Source organism: Sapajus apella, unplaced genomic scaffold (genome assembly GCF_009761245.1).
Source record: "Sapajus apella isolate SASKATOON/1434 unplaced genomic scaffold, GSC_monkey_1.0 scaffold9, whole genome shotgun sequence".
Lineage (NCBI taxonomy): Eukaryota > Metazoa > Chordata > Mammalia > Primates > Cebidae > Sapajus > Sapajus apella.
The window spans coordinates 15915184-15923631 of record NW_022436949.1 but is presented as its reverse complement, the minus strand read 5'-3'; the positions used below and the strand labels follow the sequence as shown (position 1 = coordinate 15923631).

General features: G+C 33.8%; 1 long non-coding RNA gene across 1 annotated transcript in view; it reads right to left on the bottom strand.

Annotated features, from left to right (window-relative positions):
* Window positions 1–8042, bottom strand: part of LOC116551207 — a 10613-nt gene extending 2571 nt beyond the window's left edge. Inside the window, exon 1 of the long non-coding RNA XR_004268771.1 lies at window positions 7887–8042. This is a non-coding gene — a long non-coding RNA (uncharacterized LOC116551207). The remainder of the gene's footprint in view (window positions 1–7886) is intronic.
* Between the last annotated feature and the right edge of the window lie 406 nt (window positions 8043–8448).

The window sequence follows — 8448 nt, the reverse complement described above, 5'->3', positions numbered from 1 at the left end:
CCCCCACGCACGCACGTACCCCGACGCACGCACGTACCCCCACGCACGCACGTACCCCCACGCACGCACGCTCACTTTCAAGAACTATTTCAGGTTAAATCTGCAACCGCCCCTCCCCCATCTCTGACTTTGCCATCAACGGAGGTAAACCTACCCTTGCCAAATCCTAAAAACAGGAGACTAAAAGGCAACCCAGTCTGAGCCCAAAAATCGTATTTTAACCATAAACAGCCCAACTGCTACCATTCGATTATTGGAATTTCTCCTAAGAAACTTAAGAGCCTCCTACTAAATTAAGCCTTCAGTTATATAATAAATATAATAACTAAATTTCCATCCAAAACTAACATAATGCCTTGATATCCCTCTGAGAGCACTACCCTAGATATACATATATTATATTGTAAATCGACAGCCAAATCTCTGCCAATTCAACTTTAAAGACCCTGAATTCCCAGAACTGCGAACGATTATATTTTACTTGTTTCCTCCTTATATTTTAATTTTACGCTTAAGTACCTGTGCAGTTAATGTAGCTTAATTATTCAAAGCAAGACACTGAAAATGTCTAGATGGGTCTACACAACCCCATAAACAAATAGGTTTGGACCTGGCCTTTCTATTAACTATTGGTATGATTACACATGCAAGCATCCCTGCCCCAGGGAAAATGCCCTCTAGATCATCCGAATCAAAAGGAGTAGTTATCAAGGACGCACAAATGCAGCTGAAAACACTTAGGCACACCCCCTCAGGAAATAGCAGTGATCAATCTTTAATAATAAACCTAAGTTTTACTAAGCTATACTGGTATCTAGGATTGGTCAATTTCGTGCCAGTCACCGTGGCCATAGGATTAACCCAAGCTAATAGAACTCGGCATAAATTGTGTTTAAGGTCTACCCTCAATAAAGCTAAGTTCCATGTAAGTTGTAAGAATCTCCAGCTGAAATAAAATATATTAGGAAGTGCTTTAACATCCTGAAGACACAATAGCTAAGACCCAAACTGGGATTAGATACCCCGCTATGCTTAGCCCTAAACTCTAATAGTTAACAAAACCATTCGCCAGAATACTGCAAGCAACAGCTTAAAACTCAAAGGACTTGGCAGTGCTTTATATCCCCCTAGAGGAACCTGTTCTATGATCGATAAACCCCAATATACCTCACCACTTCTTGCCCCCAGCCTATATAGCACAAGCTTCATTAAATCCTTTTAAGGCTATAGAGTAAGCACAAGTATATACATAAAAACATTAGGTTAAGGTGTAGCTTATGAGGTGGCAAGAAATGGGCTACATTTCTTTACCCAGAAAATCTCAGGACAACCTTCAATGAAATTTAAAGGCTCAAGGAAGATTTAGCAGTAAACCAAGAGCAGAATGCTTGGTTGAATAAGGCCATGACGTACGCACACACCGCCCGTCACTCTCCTCGAATATTGTTCTAGAAATTATTAGTACTAAAAACTCCCTACGCACATATAGAGGAGATAAGTCGTAACATAAGCGTACTGGAAAGTGCTCTTGGACAAACCAAAGTGTAGCTTAAGCCAAAGCATCCGGCTTACACTGGAAGATTTCTTCACGACCTGATCACTTTGAGCCAACTCTAGCCCCAAACCCCACTAAAATTATTATTAAAACATCTTAATCAAACCATTTACGTTAGAAAAAAGTATAGGCGATAGAAATTTTCACGCGCACAATAGACATAGTACCATAAGGGAAAGATGAAAGAACTGAATCAAGCATCAAAACGAAAAGACAAACCATTATACCTTCTGCATAATTTGTTAACTAGAAATAACTTTGTACGGAGAACCATAGCCAAGTCCCCCGAAACCAGACGAGATACTCAAGAACAGCTAAATATGAAGCCTTGAAAAGAAATTACTTTTACTCCTTTTCAAACTTCTTTAGTATATAAAGAATCAGAGAGTACTTTCTTCATCATATGAGGATGCTAAAATTACTCTGATAGCAATACTGAAAAAGTAAGAGGAAAGAAATCTACAAGTCATAGCTTTGGGATATGAGATATAATGCTTTGGGACTATGGACTAAAAAATACTGAACAAAACATTAGCAATAAAGTAAGAAGAAATATATGATCAAATATTGTTCTAATAAAGTCTACTTGTTAACATTTAACATCAATTGATATAATTTTGAATATTACTGCAATTTGAAATGAAAGTAAAATATATAATTATAATTATCCTCTCAATCCATGCAGGGGAAAAGATACGTTTACCAACATTCAGTGCCATTTATAATTTAAACTCTCAGAAAGCCAGGAATAAAATTTTCTCAATATTGTTCTATATTAAAAATAAATAGCTAACATTATACATAATAGTTGTAGACTAAATGTTTTCCCCTTAGAAGAGAAACGAAAAAGATATCTATCTGTTCTCATCATTTTTGGTTAAAATTGTACTCACAGTACGATGTTCTAATAGTGCAATAGGCAATAAAAATAAATAATAATAACAATAATGAATGGGTAGGATAAAATTTTCTCATTTTTTGATGACTTGTTTATGTTTTAAAAAAAAAATCACTAAAATGTTTAATGAAACCAAAAAGAAACGCTTTACAAGCTTGAGAGCAGTTAAGCAAGGCTACTGAAGATAAGACCAATGTAATTAATGAATAAGAAATTATATTTATAAATAATAAAGTGACAACTGGAAATTGAAATCAGAAAATACTCATCATTATCATCATAAAATAAAATGGGCATCATTTTATTCAAATATTTGTGAGTTTTGTGTACTTAAAGCTGCAAAACATTACTGAAAATAAAGATCTAAATGAATGGATAGATGTACTAGGTTCTTGGATAGATTTTGAAGCTGCCAATTCTCTCCAAATTGATCTTTACATTTAATGCAAACTAAAAGATATATAAATAGGATTTTTTTTTCTGACGGAATTGATAATATATTTGAGTCTCAGAAAGTGATTTAGTACCTTTTTGTTGATTTTTAATAATTACTATGTCAGGCTGGAGACATTTTGGAAGTATAGAAAAAAATTTAATGTTGATCTCGGGAAGCCAAGGCTTTAAATATGGTGGGTATATAAAGAAAGACTTCTAACAACATAGAGTAAGAATTGTGTAAAACGAGAAATTCCATTTTAAAGAGACAGTAAATTATAATATGCAAAAAATGTGATTACTACAATTTTCTAAAGAACAATTGTCCAAATATGTCAAGTTATTTAAAGTATGCATATGCTATGATACAATCATTACTCTAGAGTTTAATATAAGAATATGATTAGTTTTCATTTTTATCTGAATGATAGAATATTATTTAAAATAGTAAAAAGTTGCAGAAACAAATATGCAATACAAAGAGGATTAAATAACAATGGCGTGCTATATGTTTTAAAATTTAAAACAATGAATACATACAAATATTTACATTTCAAAAACATTTCTTATATATTATAAAAAGCTGGCATTGGGATGGTTATATGTATTATATCTGGAAATGTATTTGTAATAGGAAACATTTCATAACATACCCCATGGGAAAAATATGGTTACAAAAGTTAACAAAGGTTTCAGATATAAATTTGCTTGGAAGTTTTTTTCTTTCCTTTTGCCCAAATTCTATCTTCTGTTGCTTCTTCAAATACTATGCTCCATTGAGTTGGCCTAATAAATACGTAAATAAGAAGCTTAAATTGGACTTTTCTAGAAAATTTAGGACCATGCTTCTTTAGGTTTGAAATTCTATATAACATAAAAATGAGTAAGGAAATAATAGATATAATTAACATTATGTGAGAAATGTCAAAATATTTTTTCAATTTTTTTTTTCTTTTTGGTGCTTTTTATTTCAATATTTCCTTCTTGCCTACAGTTAAGCACTATCCTGATTGTTACGGTAATAACTGCCTTGCTTTTCTTTTTTTTTTTTCCATTTATTTATTTTATTGCATTTTACCTTTTGGGGTACATGTGAAGAACATGCAAGATTGTTGCATAGGTACACATGTGGCCGTCTGATTTGCTGCCTTCCTCCCCATCACCTACATCTGGCATCTCTCCCCTTGCTATCTCTCCCCAACTCCCCACCCCCCACCGTCCCTCCCCTATTTCCCCCCAATAGACCCCAGTGTGTAGTGCTCCCCTCCCTGTGTCCATGTGTTCTCATTGTTCGACACCCGCCTATGAGTGAGAACATGCGGTGTTTGATCTTCTGCTCTTCTGTCAGTTTGCTGAGAATGATGGTTTCCAGGTTCATCCATGCCCCTACAAAGGACCCCAACTCATCATTTTTGATGGCTGCATAATATTCCATGGTGTATATATGCCACATTTTCCCTATCCAGTCTATCATCGATGGGCGTTTGGGTTGGTTCCAGATCTTTGCTATTGTAAACAGTGCTTCAATGAACATTCGTGTGCATGTGTCCTTATGATCAATCGCATCAGATAAGTAAAATTTTAATAATTATTTCATTTTGAAAAATTGAAGCTAATCTGGTTTTATGACCCAGTGCTGCTTTGCTACTTCTAAAATCTGTTTTTTTTTTTTTTTTTTGGGACGGAGTTTCACTCTTGTTACCCAGGCTGGAGTGCAATGGCACAATCTCGGCTCACGGCAACCTCCGCCTCTTGGGTTCAGGCAATTCTCCTGCCTCAGCCTCCTGAATAGCTGGGATTACAGGCACGCGCCACCATGCCCAGCTAATTTTTTGTATTTTTAGTAGAGACGGGGTTTCACTGTGTTGACCAGGACGGTCTCGATCTCTTGACCTCGTGATCCACCCGCCTTGGCCTCCCAAAGTGCTGGGATTACAGGCTTGAGCCACCGCGCCAGGCCCTAAAATCTGTTTCTTAAAAAGACTTACCAGATCACTGAATCTTGCTTATTTCTGAATTGAAAGCTTGAGTGTTTAAAAATTTATAAGCCTTCTTTACCAGTTATTTAGAATTTTGTTACATGAATTCTGATGATTAACTTTAAAATTGTCTTTCTTTTATTTATTTTCCTTACTCCTTCTAATTTAAACATATTTTGACTTGCTGTTTTTATTAAATTTAAGATTAACATCTAAAACAATGAAATAGAATTTTATGTTGACCACTTAGATCATTACTTAATATTTTATGATATTTATAAGATCATTACTTAATATTGCATTGCCCTTAAACATATTTTTAAAAAAATAATAATGTATTATATACAATTGAAGCCCTTTTGCTCTTTCATTTCTGTTCTCAATACTGCATTTTGGATGTTACTATGCATTATTGCCATTCATTTTTTAATGTGTATATGCATATATTTTAAACTGTTCAAACATAATGCATTTTTCTTCTGCAAGCTAGTCACATCTGAACAAAGTATTATCTATATATATCAATGTTTTTAAAAAATTGATCGATCAATTCAGTGTAATTGCCAGGTAGTATGTATGGTATAATTAAGGTCTGACAGATATAAATACAACAAAACTATGCATTTAACATTGTTATTTTTATATTGCTTGGGGTTCTTGAGTAACAAACTGCATATTCATTGTCTTTTTTGTTCTCACATCAATTTGCCAATTGTAATTTAAAGTGAGGCACCAAGTGATATGACAGTCTTCCACATCTAAATGTGAATATTTTGTGAATGATGAAACTGTAAAACATTTTGACAGTGCAACGTTATAATTATAACAGTAACTCAAGAAACATGATAAAAATCATTAAGTACTGTCTAGTTAATGATCTTTTTTTTCTTTTTCTTTTTCTTTTTCCTTTATATTTTTTAGATGGAATCTTGCTCTGTCACTCAGGGTGGAATGCAGTAGAGTGATCTTGGCTCACTGCAACCTCCACCTCCCGGATTCAAGAGATTCTCCGCCTCAGCCTCCCAAATAGCTGGGATTACAGGCATGCACCACCACCACCAGCTAATTTTTATATTTTAGTGGAGACGGGGTTTCACCGTGTTGGCCAGACTGGTCTCGAACTCCTGACCTCAAATGATCTTTCTTACTTTTTGTTTGCTTTCTTGCTTGCTCTCTGTTGGTTTTCTCCAAAAGAATTTACAGAAGTATATGTCTAATGTAGCAAACAATTTTTAATGTCATAATTTTGTTCATTTTCTTAGGCAGGTCCATTTACTGAATATCTTTAACAGGATATCTACATTAAAAATGTTTTAAAATGTTGTTTAATTTTTTTTCTATATCAGGCAGAGGGTTAGGACATTTTTTCTTGCAAAAGTTATGGCTTGATTTTATGACCTGTTTGAATTTATAAAACAAACCAGGATTTCTAAATACTATTATGCTTTGATTATTGGGTTTGAATCTGTATTCTATGCTTTTAAAATCATGTCAAAATTATTTCTTATTTGTTTTCCATGACCCAATTTATGAGTCTAAGAATTACTTCTGAGCAGAGTAAGGATCTGGTCCCTGAATTTAATTTATGGCACAAGGAATATGTATATGTTTAATCTGTTTGATCCAACATTCTCATAAATTCTACATTTTTGGAAAGTACATGTAAAGTAAAGACTACTTAAGTATTCCAGGGGGAACTCATTATTAAACTGTTATTGGATAAATAAATACTCATGACCATTTAAAATTTTTAATGAAACTTTTTCTAAATCTCCATAAAATATTGTCCCTTGATAAGTCATACATGGATGACAGCTTAATTCACATTTATTTTTATAATGATACGGGTTGATAAGATAGCACAAATAGTAATATCAGACTGATGAGGTCAGGAAAGCTCACTTTATGTAAGGGAGTACTACTAATAACACTAAAACTATTATTGTTACCCTTACTACTTTTATTAAAATCGTCTGCATAAATTGTCATTTAAAAAGATGTAAATTATACATTATAATTATAATGTCATTTAAAAAAATGTAAATTATAAATTAAGCAAAAAATCATAAAAAGGAAATTTCTAAAATATCTAAAGTTTTACAGTAACTGGAATATTGGAGTCAATTTTAATAAAAAAAGGGCAACACGGTAGATGTTGAAATAATATTATTTAATTCTCAAGCAACAATTACAGACTACATTCTATGGACACATGCCAAACACTCTCCTTGATGACACGCGTGTTCCCATGCTAATGCACATGGTTCTTAATTTATATGAGGCAGAAAAGTTCCCCCACTGTCATGGAATAAGTATTGTTAAAAAGGAACAGATATCAAGGAACTGAGGCAAGTAACTAGAGAGTGGTAAGAGGCTTTGCTAGTTGAATGGGGGTGAGCAAAACACCTGTGAGTATCTGCTCTGTGTGTGTGTGTGTGTGTGTGCATGTGCAGCTCGTTGAGGAACATGATTAAAGACCAAGCTCTTTGAAAGAAGTAACATTTAGCTTTAACGTTTTTCTTTCATTTTTTTTTTCTTTGCTGAATTTTGAGAATAAAGAACTGAAACTGTTGGCCACATTTGTTCCTTTGGGTTTTTTAACTTTTAAGTTCAGTGTTACATGTGCAGGTTTGTTATATAGGTAAACTTGTGTCATGGGGATTTGTTGTACAGATTATTTCATCACTCAGGTGTTAAGCCTAGTACCAATTAGTTATTTTCCCTGATCTTTCCCTCCTCCCTTCCTCCACCCTCCAGAGTGTGTTGTTTTCCTCTTATGTCTATGTGTTCTTATTATTTAGCTCCCAATTATAAATGAGAACATACAGTATTTTGTTTTCTGTTCCTATGTGTGTTTGCCAAGGATAATGGCCTCCAGCTCCATCCATGTTCCTGCAAAAGACATGACCTCATTCTTTTTATAGCTGCATAGTATTCCATGTTGTATATGTACCACATTTTCCTTACCCAGTCTACTACAGGTGGGCATTTGGGTTGATTCCATGTCTTTGCTATGAACAGTGTTGCAGTAAACGTAAGTGTGCATGTGTCTTTATAACAGAATGATATATATTCCTTTGAGTGTATATCTAGTAATGGGTTTGATAGGTAGAATGACATTTCTGATTTTAGGTCTTTGAGGAATCACCACACCATCTTCTCCAATGGTTGAACTAATTTATGCTCCCACCACCAGTGGCTAAACATTGCTTTTTTCCACAATCTTGCCAGCATCTGCTATTTTTGGACTTGAATAGCCATTCTGATTGATTTTAGATGATAACTCATCGTGGTTTTGATATGCGTTTCTCTAACAATAAATGATATTGAGCTTTTTTTTCATATGATTTTTTGTCAGATGTATGCCTTCTTTGGAAAAATGTCTGTTCATGTTTTTGGCCATATTTAGTAAATTATTAAAATGAGACATAAGGAACTTGGCAATGCTAGTTATAAAGCCTCATAAAGGGAAATACAGGAATTGGGTTCAGAGTGAAAGTATTCACAGAAAAGATAAGAATGATGAAATTACATGATTTTTAAGCTTGTTTATTGTTATTTGAAAAGTATAGAATGATTAA